Source organism: Phyllobates terribilis, unplaced genomic scaffold (genome assembly GCF_046119375.1).
Source record: "Phyllobates terribilis strain yellow unplaced genomic scaffold, ASM4611937v1 Scaffold_27__1_contigs__length_16484149, whole genome shotgun sequence".
NCBI lineage: Eukaryota > Metazoa > Chordata > Amphibia > Anura > Dendrobatidae > Phyllobates > Phyllobates terribilis.
In genome coordinates this window covers 5,440,593-5,455,261 of record NW_027362787.1, presented here as the reverse complement: position 1 = coordinate 5,455,261, position 14,669 = coordinate 5,440,593, and the positions used below count along the sequence as shown (strand labels likewise).

Genomic DNA, 14,669 nt, shown 5'->3' with positions numbered 1-14,669 from the left:
GACATGTTGTCAACCTCTAGATCCCTTACATGCCTGCACTTTTCGGCTTGCTGCTGCTGCAATCCACGCGTTTTAGATCTGCATAACTCCACCTCTTTAAACACAGCACCTTCACCCCCTGCTGTTCCCACCCGCCTCAACACCGTTGGAAGGGAGGAGAACCAATTAAGGCGGGGGGTGGGGTGGAACGAGCAGCTGTCTACCCTTAGCAGGAGGGCTCCTGATTACATACCTCTCCTGCTGCTGCTGCTGCTGGCTGTCCAGCAGCAGACTGAAGGTGGCTGCTGCTGTGCACAGGTATATAAAGGCTCAGAGCCTATTATGACACGCGCAGCCAGCATCCATTGCCACATTCCATCTACTGCAGGCAGGATACCTGGCTGGCTGAATGTCGCTGAGAAGCTCACAGAGACCGCCATAAGCAACAGTTTAACAGAATGCCACAGACTAATCAACCAAACTTTTTGGGTTGGGTTCTCTTTTATAGTCTGCAGGCATTAAATGAAAGAAGTCAGTGTTCCAGCAGAGGGAGACAACGTTTCAGAAAAGGCATTGTAGCAAACCAAAAAAGAAATTTTAAGCGCAGCAGAGTAACCAGCGCACATACCTGTTAGCTCAGGTGAGTTTAAAAGGCTGCTGTTGATAACAAGGGCATTTGCTAAATAGATGGTGTGTGTGCAACAATATACTGAAAGGTCAATTATATTGTGCAGCTTATCTCACCACCTGTAGTTATTTAGGTGAAAGCTCCAAAATGCTTGCCTAATATGTCTGTTTATCCAAAAGGAAGTAAAAAGGAAGAGCTAGAAAGATAGCATTGCATCACATTACATGGCAATGCAATGCACAGTTGCTGAAGTTGAACCAAAATGAGCTTGTAATCTGGCTTCTGCAACTTTGAACATGAAAAATCCAATGAGGAGAAGAAAAGCAAAGCCAAAGAGTCCATCCCAAAATCCGACAAACAAGCAAAATGAACAAAAAACATTGAATTCAATTCTTTCTGATTTTAGAAACTGCATTAAAGAAGGGGTGCACCGGTCCTGGAGATACTGCAATACCAGGTCAATGCGTGGAGTGGACAGAGCAAGCTCTTTTTCCATCTCCCTGTTCTGAAAATCCATTTAATATATGGTCCCCAGATAGGGGACGTATCAGATATTAAACTGATAAGAACAGATACTACACTTGATCTTAGCCAAAAGGCCGAGAAGCGATAACCAGAATTGGTTTCAAACTACGGAGCCACCCAAGGATCCTGAAAAGTCCATTTGTGGAGATGAGCTCCTGGACTCCCGTTAAGAAGACATGTTGTCAACCTCTAGATCCCTTACATGCCTGCACTTTTCGGCTTGCTGCTGCTGCAATCCACGCGTTTTAGATCTGCATAACTCCACCTCTTTAAACACAGCACCTTCACCCCCTGCTGTTCCCACCCGCCTCAACACCGTTGGAAGGGAGGAGAACCAATTAAGGCGGGGGGTGGGGTGGAACGAGCAGCTGTCTACCCTTAGCAGGAGGGCTCCTGATTACATACCTCTCCTGCTGCTGCTGCTGGCTGTCCAGCAGCAGACTGAAGGTGGCTGCTGCTGTGCACAGGTATGTAAAGGCTCAGAGCCTATTATGACACGCGCAGCCAGCGTTCCATTGCCACATTCCATCTACTGCAGGCAGGATACCTGGCTGGCTGAATGTCGCTGAGAAGCTCACAGAGACCGCCATAAGCAACAGTTTAACAGAATGCCACAGACTAATCAACCAAACTTTTTGGGTTGGGTTCTCTTTTATAGTCTGCAGGCATTAAATGAAAGAAGTCAGTGTTCCAGCAGAGGGAGACAACGTTTCAGAAAAGGCATTGTAGCAAACCAAAAAAGAAATTTTAAGCGCAGCAGAGTAACCAGCGCACATACCTGTTAGCTCAGGTGAGTTTAAAAGGCTGCTGTTGATAACAAGGGCATTTGCTAAATAGATGGTGTGTGTGCAACAATATACTGAAAGGTCAATTATATTGTGCAGCTTATCTCACCACCTGTAGTTATTTAGGTGAAAGCTCCAAAATGCTTGCCTAATATGTCTGTTTATCCAAAAGGAAGTAAAAAGGGAGAGCTAGAAAGATAGCATTGCATCACATTACATGGCAATGCAATGCACAGTTGCTGAAGTTGAACCAAAATGAGCTTGTAATCTGGCTTCTGCAACTTTGAACATGAAAAATCCAATGAGGAGAAGAAAAGCAAAGCCAAAGAGTCCATCCCAAAATCCGACAAACAAGCAAAATGAAGAAAAAACATTGAATTCAATTCTTTCTGATTTTAGAAACTGCATTAAAGAAGGGGTGCACCGGTCCTGGAGATACTGCAATACCAGGTCAATGCGTGGAGTGGACAGAGCAAGCTCTTTTTCCATCTCCCTGTTCTAAAAATCCATTTAATATATGGTCCCCAGATAGGGGACGTATCAGATATTAAACTGATAAGAACAGATACTACACTTGATCTTAGCCAAAAGGCCGAGAAGCGATAACCAGAATTGGTTTCAAACTACGGAGCTACCCAAGGATCCTGAAAAGTCCATTTGTGGAGATGAGCTCCTGGACTCCCGTTAAGAAGACATGTTGTCAAGCTCTAGATCCCTTACATGCCTGCACTTTTCGGCTTGCTGCTGCTGCAATCCACGCGTTTTAGATCTGCATAACTCCACCTCTTTAAACACAGCACCTTCACCCCCTGCTGTTCCCACCCGCCTCAACACCGTTGGAAGGGAGGAGAACCAATTAAGGCGGGGGGTGGGGTGGAACGAGCAGCTGTCTACCCTTAGCAGGAGGGCTCCTGATTACATACCTTTCCTGCTGCTGCTGCTGCTGGCTGTCCAGCAGCAGACTGAAGGTGGCTGCTGCTGTGCACAGGTATATAAAGGCTCAGAGCCTATTATGACACGCGCAGCCAGCGTTCCATTGCCACATTCCATCTACTGCAGGCAGGATACCTGGCTGGCTGAATGTCGCTGAGAAGCTCACAGAGACCGCCATAAGCAACAGTTTAACAGAATGCCACAGACTAATCAACCAAACTTTTTGGGTTGGGTTCTCTTTTATAGTCTGCAGGCATTAAATGAAAGAAGTCAGTGTTCCAGCAGAGGGAGACAACGTTTCAGAAAAGGCATTGTAGCAAACCAAAAAAGAAATTTTAAGCGCAGCAGAGTAACCAGCGCACATACCTGTTAGCTCAGGTGAGTTTAAAAGGCTGCTGTTGATAACAAGGGCATTTGCTAAATAGATGGTGTGTGTGCAACAATATACTGAAAGGTCAATTATATTGTGCAGCTTATCTCACCACCTGTAGTTATTTAGGTGAAAGCTCCAAAATGCTTGCCTAATATGTCTGTTTATCCAAAAGGAAGTAAAAAGGGAGAGCTAGAAAGATAGCATTGCATCACATTACATGGCAATGCAATGCACAGTTGCTGAAGTTGAACCAAAATGAGCTTGTAATCTGGCTTCTGCAACTTTGAACATGAAAAATCCAATGAGGAGAAGAAAAGCAAAGCCAAAGAGTCCATCCCAAAATCCGACAAACAAGCAAAATGAACAAAAAACATTGAATTCAATTCTTTCTGATTTTAGAAACTGCATTAAAGAAGGGGTGCACCGGTCCTGGAGATACTGCAATACCAGGTCAATGCGTGGAGTGGACAGAGCAAGCTCTTTTTCCATCTCCCTGTTCTAAAAATCCATTTAATATATGGTCCCCAGATAGGGGACGTATCAGATATTAAACTGATAAGAACAGATACTACACTTGATCTTAGCCAAAAGGCCGAGAAGCGATAACCAGAATTGGTTTCAAACTACGGAGCCACCCAAGGATCCTGAAAAGTCCATTTGTGGAGATGAGCTCCTGGACTCCCGTTAAGAAGACATGTTGTCAAGCTCTAGATCCCTTACATGCCTGCACTTTTCGGCTTGCTGCTGCTGCAATCCACGCGTTTTAGATCTGCATAACTCCACCTCTTTAAACACAGCACCTTCACCCCCTGCTGTTCCCACCCGCCTCAACACCGTTGGAAGGGAGGAGAACCAATTAAGGCGGGGGGTGGGGTGGAACGAGCAGCTGTCTACCCTTAGCAGGAGGGCTCCTGATTACATACCTTTCCTGCTGCTGCTGCTGCTGGCTGTCCAGCAGCAGACTGAAGGTGGCTGCTGCTGTGCACAGGTATATAAAGGCTCAGAGCCTATTATGACACGCGCAGCCAGCGTTCCATTGCCACATTCCATCTACTGCAGGCAGGATACCTGGCTGGCTGAATGTCGCTGAGAAGCTCACAGAGACCGCCATAAGCAACAGTTTAACAGAATGCCACAGACTAATCAACCAAACTTTTTGGGTTGGGTTCTCTTTTATAGTCTGCAGGCATTAAATGAAAGAAGTCAGTGTTCCAGCAGAGGGAGACAACGTTTCAGAAAAGGCATTGTAGCAAACCAAAAAAGAAATTTTAAGCGCAGCAGAGTAACCAGCGCACATACCTGTTAGCTCAGGTGAGTTTAAAAGGCTGCTGTTGATAACAAGGGCATTTGCTAAATAGATGGTGTGTGTGCAACAATATACTGAAAGGTCAATTATATTGTGCAGCTTATCTCACCACCTGTAGTTATTTAGGTGAAAGCTCCAAAATGCTTGCCTAATATGTCTGTTTATCCAAAAGGAAGTAAAAAGGGAGAGCTAGAAAGATAGCATTGCATCACATTACATGGCAATGCAATGCACAGTTGCTGAAGTTGAACCAAAATGAGCTTGTAATCTGGCTTCTGCAACTTTGAACATGAAAAATCCAATGAGGAGAAGAAAAGCAAAGCCAAAGAGTCCATCCCAAAATCCGACAAACAAGCAAAATGAACAAAAAACATTGAATTCAATTCTTTCTGATTTTAGAAACTGCATTAAAGAAGGGGTGCACCGGTCCTGGAGATACTGCAATACCAGGTCAATGCGTGGAGTGGACAGAGCAAGCTCTTTTTCCATCTCCCTGTTCTAAAAATCCATTTAATATATGGTCCCCAGATAGGGGACGTATCAGATATTAAACTGATAAGAACAGATACTACACTTGATCTTAGCCAAAAGGCCGAGAAGCGATAACCAGAATTGGTTTCAAACTACGGAGCCACCCAAGGATCCTGAAAAGTCCATTTGTGGAGATGAGCTCCTGGACTCCCGTTAAGAAGACATGTTGTCAAGCTCTAGATCCCTTACATGCCTGCACTTTTCGGCTTGCTGCTGCTGCAATCCACGCGTTTTAGATCTGCATAACTCCACCTCTTTAAACACAGCACCTTCACCCCCTGCTGTTCCCACCCGCCTCAACACCGTTGGAAGGGAGGAGAACCAATTAAGGCGGGGGGTGGGGTGGAACGAGCAGCTGTCTACCCTTAGCAGGAGGGCTCCTGATTACATACCTTTCCTGCTGCTGCTGCTGCTGGCTGTCCAGCAGCAGACTGAAGGTGGCTGCTGCTGTGCACAGGTATATAAAGGCTCAGAGCCTATTATGACACGCGCAGCCAGCGTTCCATTGCCACATTCCATCTACTGCAGGCAGGATACCTGGCTGGCTGAATGTCGCTGAGAAGCTCACAGAGACCGCCATAAGCAACAGTTTAACAGAATGCCACAGACTAATCAACCAAACTTTTTGGGTTGGGTTCTCTTTTATAGTCTGCAGGCATTAAATGAAAGAAGTCAGTGTTCCAGCAGAGGGAGACAACGTTTCAGAAAAGGCATTGTAGCAAACCAAAAAAGAAATTTTAAGCGCAGCAGAGTAACCAGCGCACATACCTGTTAGCTCAGGTGAGTTTAAAAGGCTGCTGTTGATAACAAGGGCATTTGCTAAATAGATGGTGTGTGTGCAACAATATACTGAAAGGTCAATTATATTGTGCAGCTTATCTCACCACCTGTAGTTATTTAGGTGAAAGCTCCAAAATGCTTGCCTAATATGTCTGTTTATCCAAAAGGAAGTAAAAAGGGAGAGCTAGAAAGATAGCATTGCATCACATTACATGGCAATGCAATGCACAGTTGCTGAAGTTGAACCAAAATGAGCTTGTAATCTGGCTTCTGCAACTTTGAACATGAAAAATCCAATGAGGAGAAGAAAAGCAAAGCCAAAGAGTCCATCCCAAAATCCGACAAACAAGCAAAATGAACAAAAAACATTGAATTCAATTCTTTCTGATTTTAGAAACTGCATTAAAGAAGGGGTGCACCGGTCCTGGAGATACTGCAATACCAGGTCAATGCGTGGAGTGGACAGAGCAAGCTCTTTTTCCATCTCCCTGTTCTAAAAATCCATTTAATATATGGTCCCCAGATAGGGGACGTATCAGATATTAAACTGATAAGAACAGATACTACACTTGATCTTAGCCAAAAGGCCGAGAAGCGATAACCAGAATTGGTTTCAAACTACGGAGCCACCCAAGGATCCTGAAAAGTCCATTTGTGGAGATGAGCTCCTGGACTCCCGTTAAGAAGACATGTTGTCAAGCTCTAGATCCCTTACATGCCTGCACTTTTCGGCTTGCTGCTGCTGCAATCCACGCGTTTTAGATCTGCATAACTCCACCTCTTTAAACACAGCACCTTCACCCCCTGCTGTTCCCACCCGCCTCAACACCGTTGGAAGGGAGGAGAACCAATTAAGGCGGGGGGTGGGGTGGAACGAGCAGCTGTCTACCCTTAGCAGGAGGGCTCCTGATTACATACCTTTCCTGCTGCTGCTGCTGCTGGCTGTCCAGCAGCAGACTGAAGGTGGCTGCTGCTGTGCACAGGTATATAAAGGCTCAGAGCCTATTATGACACGCGCAGCCAGTGTTCCATTGCCACATTCCATCTACTGCAGGCAGGATACCTGGCTGGCTGAATGTCGCTGAGAAGCTCACAGAGACCGCCATAAGCAACAGTTTAACAGAATGCCACAGACTAATCAACCAAACTTTTTGGGTTGGGTTCTCTTTTATAGTCTGCAGGCATTAAATGAAAGAAGTCAGTGTTCCAGCAGAGGGAGACAACGTTTCAGAAAAGGCATTGTAGCAAACCAAAAAAGAAATTTTAAGCGCAGCAGAGTAACCAGCGCACATACCTGTTAGCTCAGGTGAGTTTAAAAGGCTGCTGTTGATAACAAGGGCATTTGCTAAATAGATGGTGTGTGTGCAACAATATACTGAAAGGTCAATTATATTGTGCAGCTTATCTCACCACCTGTAGTTATTTAGGTGAAAGCTCCAAAATGCTTGCCTAATATGTCTGTTTATCCAAAAGGAAGTAAAAAGGGAGAGCTAGAAAGATAGCATTGCATCACATTACATGGCAATGCAATGCACAGTTGCTGAAGTTGAACCAAAATGAGCTTGTAATCTGGCTTCTGCAACTTTGAACATGAAAAATCCAATGAGGAGAAGAAAAGCAAAGCCAAAGAGTCCATCCCAAAATCCGACAAACAAGCAAAATGAACAAAAAACATTGAATTCAATTCTTTCTGATTTTAGAAACTGCATTAAAGAAGGGGTGCACCGGTCCTGGAGATACTGCAATACCAGGTCAATGCGTGGAGTGGACAGAGCAAGCTCTTTTTCCATCTCCCTGTTCTAAAAATCCATTTAATATATGGTCCCCAGATAGGGGACGTATCAGATATTAAACTGAAAAGAACAGATACTACACTTGATCTTAGCCAAAAGGCCGAGAAGCGATAACCAGAATTGGTTTCAAACTACGGAGCCACCCAAGGATCCTGAAAAGTCCATTTGTGGAGATGAGCTCCTGGACTCCCGTTAAGAAGACATGTTGTCAACCTCTAGATCCCTTACATGCCTGCACTTTTCGGCTTGCTGCTGCTGCAATCCACGCGTTTTAGATCTGCATAACTCCACCTCTTTAAACACAGCACCTTCACCCCCTGCTGTTCCCACCCGCCTCAACACCGTTGGAAGGGAGGAGAACCAATTAAGGCGGGGGGTGGGGTGGAACGAGCAGCTGTCTACCCTTAGCAGGAGGGCTCCTGATTACATACCTCTCCTGCTGCTGCTGCTGCTGGCTGTCCAGCAGCAGACTGAAGGTGGCTGCTGCTGTGCACAGGTATATAAAGGCTCAGAGCCTATTATGACACGCGCAGCCAGCGTTCCATTGCCACATTCCATCTACTGCAGGCAGGATACCTGGCTGGCTGAATGTCGCTGAGAAGCTCACAGAGACCGCCATAAGCAACAGTTTAACAGAATGCCACAGACTAATCAACCAAACTTTTTGGGTTGGGTTCTCTTTTATAGTCTGCAGGCATTAAATGAAAGAAGTCAGTGTTCCAGCAGAGGGAGACAACGTTTCAGAAAAGGCATTGTAGCAAACCAAAAAAGAAATTTTAAGCGCAGCAGAGTAACCAGCGCACATACCTGTTAGCTCAGGTGAGTTTAAAAGGCTGCTGTTGATAACAAGGGCATTTGCTAAATAGATGGTGTGTGTGCAACAATATACTGAAAGGTCAATTATATTGTGCAGCTTATCTCACCACCTGTAGTTATTTAGGTGAAAGCTCCAAAATGCTTGCCTAATATGTCTGTTTATCCAAAAGGAAGTAAAAAGGGAGAGCTAGAAAGATAGCATTGCATCACATTACATGGCAATGCAATGCACAGTTGCTGAAGTTGAACCAAAATGAGCTTGTAATCTGGCTTCTGCAACTTTGAACATGAAAAATCCAATGAGGAGAAGAAAAGCAAAGCCAAAGAGTCCATCCCAAAATCCGACAAACAAGCAAAATGAACAAAAAACATTGAATTCAATTCTTTCTGATTTTAGAAACTGCATTAAAGAAGGGGTGCACCGGTCCTGGAGATACTGCAATACCAGGTCAATGCGTGGAGTGGACAGAGCAAGCTCTTTTTCCATCTCCCTGTTCTAAAAATCCATTTAATATATGGTCCCCAGATAGGGGACGTATCAGATATTAAACTGATAAGAACAGATACTACACTTGATCTTAGCCAAAAGGCCGAGAAGCGATAACCAGAATTGGTTTCAAACTACGGAGCCACCCAAGGATCCTGAAAAGTCCATTTGTGGAGATGAGCTCCTGGACTCCCGTTAAGAAGACATGTTGTCAACCTCTAGATCCCTTACATGCCTGCACTTTTCGGCTTGCTGCTGCTGCAATCCACGCGTTTTAGATCTGCATAACTCCACCTCTTTAAACACAGCACCTTCACCCCCTGCTGTTCCCACCCGCCTCAACACCGTTGGAAGGGAGGAGAACCAATTAAGGCGGGGGGTGGGGTGGAACGAGCAGCTGTCTACCCTTAGCAGGAGGGCTCCTGATTACATACCTCTCCTGCTGCTGCTGCTGCTGGCTGTCCAGCAGCAGACTGAAGGTGGCTGCTGCTGTGCACAGGTATATAAAGGCTCAGAGCCTATTATGACACGCGCAGCCAGCGTTCCATTGCCACATTCCATCTACTGCAGGCAGGATACCTGGCTGGCTGAATGTCGCTGAGAAGCTCACAGAGACCGCCATAAGCAACAGTTTAACAGAATGCCACAGACTAATCAACCAAACTTTTTGGGTTGGGTTCTCTTTTATAGTCTGCAGGCATTAAATGAAAGAAGTCAGTGTTCCAGCAGAGGGAGACAACGTTTCAGAAAAGGCATTGTAGCAAACCAAAAAAGAAATTTTAAGCGCAGCAGAGTAACCAGCGCACATACCTGTTAGCTCAGGTGAGTTTAAAAGGCTGCTGTTGATAACAAGGGTATTTGCTAAATAGATGGTGTGTGTGCAACAATATACTGAAAGGTCAATTATATTGTGCAGCTTATCTCACCACCTGTAGTTATTTAGGTGAAAGCTCCAAAATGCTTGCCTAATATGTCTGTTTATCCAAAAGGAAGTAAAAAGGGAGAGCTAGAAAGATAGCATTGCATCACATTACATGGCAATGCAATGCACAGTTGCTGAAGTTGAACCAAAATGAGCTTGTAATCTGGCTTCTGCAACTTTGAACATGAAAAATCCAATGAGGAGAAGAAAAGCAAAGCCAAAGAGTCCATCCCAAAATCCGACAAACAAGCAAAATGAACAAAAAACATTGAATTCAATTCTTTCTGATTTTAGAAACTGCATTAAAGAAGGGGTGCACCGGTCCTGGAGATACTGCAATACCAGGTCAATGCGTGGAGTGGACAGAGCAAGCTCTTTTTCCATCTCCCTGTTCTAAAAATCCATTTAATATATGGTCCCCAGATAGGGGACGTATCAGATATTAAACTGATAAGAACAGATACTACACTTGATCTTAGCCAAAAGGCCGAGAAGCGATAACCAGAATTGGTTTCAAACTACGGAGCCACCCAAGGATCCTGAAAAGTCCATTTGTGGAGATGAGCTCCTGGACTCCCGTTAAGAAGACATGTTGTCAACCTCTAGATCCCTTACATGCCTGCACTTTTCGGCTTGCTGCTGCTGCAATCCACGCGTTTTAGATCTGCATAACTCCACCTCTTTAAACACAGCACCTTCACCCCCTGCTGTTCCCACCCGCCTCAACACCGTTGGAAGGGAGGAGAACCAATTAAGGCGGGGGTGGGGTGGAACGAGCAGCTGTCTACCCTTAGCAGGAGGGCTCCTGATTACATACCTCTCCTGCTGCTGCTGCTGCTGGCTGTCCAGCAGCAGACTGAAAGTGGCTGCTGCTGTGCACAGGTATATAAAGGCTCAGAGCCTATTATGACATGCGCAGCCAGCGTTCCATTGCCACATTCCATCTACTGCAGGCAGGATACCTGGCTGGCTGAATGTCGCTGAGAAGCTCACAGAGACCGCCATAAGCAACAGTTTAACAGAATGCCACAGACTAATCAACCAAACTTTTTGGGTTGGGTTCTCTTTTATAGTCTGCAGGCATTAAATGAAAGAAGTCAGTGTTCCAGCAGAGGGAGACAACGTTTCAGAAAAGGCATTGTAGCAAACCAAAAAAGAAATTTTAAGCGCAGCAGAGAAACCAGCGCACATACCTGTTAGCTCAGGTGAGTTTAAAAGGCTGCTGTTGATAACAAGGGCATTTGCTAAATAGATGGTGTGTGTGCAACAATATACTGAAAGGTCAATTATATTGTGCAGCTGATCTCACCACCTGTAGTTATTTAGGTGAAAGCTCCAAAATGCTTGCCTAATATGTCTGTTTATCCAAAAGGAAGTAAAAAGGGAGAGCTAGAAAGATAGCATTGCATCACATTACATGGCAATGCAATGCACAGTTGCTGAAGTTGAACCAAAATGAGCTTGTAATCTGGCTTCTGCAACTTTGAACATGAAAAATCCAATGAGGAGAAGAAAAGCAAAGCCAAAGAGTCCATCCCAAAATCCGACAAACAAGCAAAATGAACAAAAAACATTGAATTCAATTCTTTCTGATTTTAGAAACTGCATTAAAGAAGGGGTGCACCGGTCCTGGAGATACTGCAATACCAGGTCAATGCGTGGAGTGGACAGAGCAAGCTCTTTTTCCATCTCCCTGTTCTAAAAATCCATTTAATATATGGTCCCCAGATAGGGGACGTATCAGATATTAAACTGATAAGAACAGATACTACACTTGATCTTAGCCAAAAGGCCGAGAAGCGATAACCAGAATTGGTTTCAAACTACGGAGCCACCCAAGGATCCTGAAAAGTCCATTTGTGGAGATGAGCTCCTGGACTCCCGTTAAGAAGACATGTTGTCAACCTCTAGATCCCTTACATGCCTGCACTTTTCGGCTTGCTGCTGCTGCAATCCACGCGTTTTAGATCTGCATAACTCCACCTCTTTAAACACAGCACCTTCACCCCCTGCTGTTCCCACCCGCCTCAACACCGTTGGAAGGGAGGAGAACCAATTAAGGCGGGGGGTGGGGTGGAACGAGCAGCTGTCTACCCTTAGCAGGAGGGCTCCTGATTACATACCTCTCCTGCTGCTGCTGCTGCTGGCTGTCCAGCAGCAGACTGAAGGTGGCTGCTGCTGTGCACAGGTATATAAAGGCTCAGAGCCTATTATGACACGCGCAGCCAGCGTTCCATTGCCACATTCCATCTACTGCAGGCAGGATACCTGGCTGGCTGAATGTCGCTGAGAAGCTCACAGAGACCGCCATAAGCAACAGTTTAACAGAATGCCACAGACTAATCAACCAAACTTTTTGGGTTGGGTTCTCTTTTATAGTCTGCAGGCATTAAATGAAAGAAGTCAGTGTTCCAGCAGAGGGAGACAACGTTTCAGAAAAGGCATTGTAGCAAACCAAAAAAGAAATTTTAAGCGCAGCAGAGTAACCAGCGCACATACCTGTTAGCTCAGGTGAGTTTAAAAGGCTGCTGTTGATAACAAGGGCATTTGCTAAATAGATGGTGTGTGTGCAACAATATACTGAAAGGTCAATTATATTGTGCAGCTTATCTCACCACCTGTAGTTATTTAGGTGAAAGCTCCAAAATGCTTGCCTAATATGTCTGTTTATCCAAAAGGAAGTAAAAAGGGAGAGCTAGAAAGATAGCATTGCATCACATTACATGGCAATGCAATGCACAGTTGCTGAAGTTGAACCAAAATGAGCTTGTAATCTGGCTTCTGCAACTTTGAACATGAAAAATCCAATGAGGAGAAGAAAAGCAAAGCCAAAGAGTCCATCCCAAAATCCGACAAACAAGCAAAATGAACAAAAAACATTGAATTCAATTCTTTCTGATTTTAGAAACTGCATTAAAGAAGGGGTGCACCGGTCCTGGAGATACTGCAATACCAGGTCAATGCGTGGAGTGGACAGAGCAAGCTCTTTTTCCATCTCCCTGTTCTAAAAATCCATTTAATATATGGTCCCCAGATAGGGGACGTATCAGATATTAAACTGATAAGAACAGATTTTTTTTTTTTTTTTTTTTTTTTTTTTTTTTTTTTTTTGAAAGCCCGAATTCGTGTACAAAACCCGAGTGCGCTTAAAAAAGTGACAAGTGCCACAAAAAAAGTGCACTAGGATGCTGGTCTTCTTGAAACCCTCTCCAAAAGGAGAAGGGTCCCCCAAACCATTCCCCGTCCCTCCGAGCCAAAAAGGCCACAGCGAGGAACAGGGACAAAAAGCCACCTCCAGCCGAAGCCAGAGGCGACCCAATCTTACCCCCAGCACCTGCCCGAGTTCTCACCCGAGCAAGGCACTGGGAGCCAAAGACTGTGCTCCCCTCCCAGAAGAGGGGAGCCAACAACGCTCTCCTCCCGAAAGAGGAGAGCCAGGGGGGTTCAGGGGGGAGCGGAACCTGATGGCCACACACTCCCCCCCTAGACCTGCCAAGAGAGGAACCCGTAAGGGAACCGCATCCCAACAAAATCCTAGTAGGACGTGACACACGTGAATAAGTGGACACACAGTGACAAAGAAATTAAATAAATAGTGAAGGTTTCACAGTATAATACTGCCCGGACCTTCGACCGGGAATTGAAAAATTCCCCATCCTAAGGCCAGAAGGCCCGGAATAAGGGTGTGTGCGAAGAAAGAAAATTTGAAGTGCTTGTGCAAATGTGCCATAAACTCAAGTGGGGTTCCCAATCCCAGTGAGTTAAGGCACCCCAGGGTCACCACTCCTGGGGCACTTCACACTTCGGGCTTTCGATCTTCCCCGGCCCAATGGCGTCGATCCTGGGGGGCCATGCTTTCCACCAGATGACTATATTAGCCACCTGGCGTACTAACAAGCGCCTAAACCCCAGTGTGCATAATGTATCAATCTACTAGGGCGGCCAACATCCAAAACCGCCTTTTCGAAAGATACTACACTTGATCTTAGCCAAAAGGCCGAGAAGCGATAACCAGAATTGGTTTCAAACTACGGAGCCACCCAAGGATCCTGAAAAGTCCATTTGTGGAGATGAGCTCCTGGACTCCCGTTAAGAAGACATGTTGTCAACCTCTAGATCCCTTACATGCCTGCACTTTTCGGCTTGCTGCTGCTGCAATCCACGCGTTTTAGATCTGCATAACTCCACCTCTTTAAACACAGCACCTTCACCCCCTGCTGTTCCCACCCGCCTCAACACCGTTGGAAGGGAGGAGAACCAATTAAGGCGGGGGGTGGGGTGGAACGAGCAGCTGTCTACCCTTAGCAGGAGGGCTCCTGATTACATACCTCTCCTGCTGCTGCTGCTGGCTGTCCAGCAGCAGACTGAAGGTGGCTGCTGCTGTGCACAGGTATATAAAGGCTCAGAGCCTATTATGACACGCGCAGCCAGCGTTCCATTGCCACATTCCATCTACTGCAGGCAGGATACCTGGCTGGCTGAATGTCGCTGAGAAGCTCACAGAGACCGCCATAAGCAACAGTTTAACAGAATGCCACAGACTAATCAACCAAACTTTTTGGGTTGGGTTCTCTTTTATAGTCTGCAGGCATTAAATGAAAGAAGTCAGTGTTCCAGCAGAGGGAGACAACGTTTCAGAAAAGGCATTGTAGCAAACCAAAAAAGAAATTTTAAGCGCAGCAGAGTAACCAGCGCACATACCTGTTAGCTCAGGTGAGTTTAAAAGGCTGCTGTTGATAACAAGGGCATTTGCTAAATAGATGGTGTGTGTGCAACAATATACTGAAAGGTCAATTATATTGTGCAGCTTA

General features: G+C 45.5%; 9 non-coding genes and 2 pseudogenes across 9 annotated transcripts; all 11 read right to left on the bottom strand.

Annotated features, from left to right (window-relative positions):
• Positions 1–1,027: 1,027 nt before the first annotated feature.
• Positions 1,028–1,218, bottom strand: LOC141177441 (U2 spliceosomal RNA). The gene has a single exon (XR_012254035.1). It is a non-coding gene; the product is annotated as a U2 spliceosomal RNA (small nuclear RNA).
• A 1,112-nt stretch (positions 1,219–2,330) lies between these two features.
• On the bottom strand, positions 2,331–2,521 carry LOC141177766 (U2 spliceosomal RNA). Its single transcript, XR_012254321.1, has one exon. It is a non-coding gene; the product is annotated as a U2 spliceosomal RNA (small nuclear RNA).
• Positions 2,522–3,636: 1,115 nt separating this feature from the next.
• On the bottom strand, positions 3,637–3,827 carry LOC141177753 (U2 spliceosomal RNA). Its single transcript, XR_012254311.1, has one exon. It is a non-coding gene; the product is annotated as a U2 spliceosomal RNA (small nuclear RNA).
• A 1,115-nt stretch (positions 3,828–4,942) lies between these two features.
• LOC141177741 (U2 spliceosomal RNA) lies at positions 4,943–5,133 on the bottom strand. Its single transcript, XR_012254305.1, has one exon. It is a non-coding gene; the product is annotated as a U2 spliceosomal RNA (small nuclear RNA).
• A 1,115-nt stretch (positions 5,134–6,248) lies between these two features.
• Positions 6,249–6,439, bottom strand: LOC141177729 (U2 spliceosomal RNA). Its single transcript, XR_012254296.1, has one exon. It is a non-coding gene; the product is annotated as a U2 spliceosomal RNA (small nuclear RNA).
• A 1,115-nt stretch (positions 6,440–7,554) lies between these two features.
• On the bottom strand, positions 7,555–7,745 carry LOC141177537 (U2 spliceosomal RNA). The gene has a single exon (XR_012254123.1). It is a non-coding gene; the product is annotated as a U2 spliceosomal RNA (small nuclear RNA).
• A 1,115-nt stretch (positions 7,746–8,860) lies between these two features.
• On the bottom strand, positions 8,861–9,051 carry LOC141177716 (U2 spliceosomal RNA). The gene has a single exon (XR_012254284.1). It is a non-coding gene; the product is annotated as a U2 spliceosomal RNA (small nuclear RNA).
• A 1,115-nt stretch (positions 9,052–10,166) lies between these two features.
• Positions 10,167–10,357, bottom strand: LOC141177704 (U2 spliceosomal RNA). The gene has a single exon (XR_012254274.1). It is a non-coding gene; the product is annotated as a U2 spliceosomal RNA (small nuclear RNA).
• Positions 10,358–11,471: 1,114 nt separating this feature from the next.
• On the bottom strand, positions 11,472–11,662 carry LOC141177692 (U2 spliceosomal RNA). The gene has a single exon (XR_012254263.1). It is a non-coding gene; the product is annotated as a U2 spliceosomal RNA (small nuclear RNA).
• A 1,115-nt stretch (positions 11,663–12,777) lies between these two features.
• Positions 12,778–12,980, bottom strand: LOC141177973 (U2 spliceosomal RNA; annotated as a pseudogene).
• Positions 12,981–13,775: 795 nt separating this feature from the next.
• On the bottom strand, positions 13,776–13,867 carry LOC141178129 (U2 spliceosomal RNA; annotated as a pseudogene).
• Between the last annotated feature and the right edge of the window lie 802 nt (positions 13,868–14,669).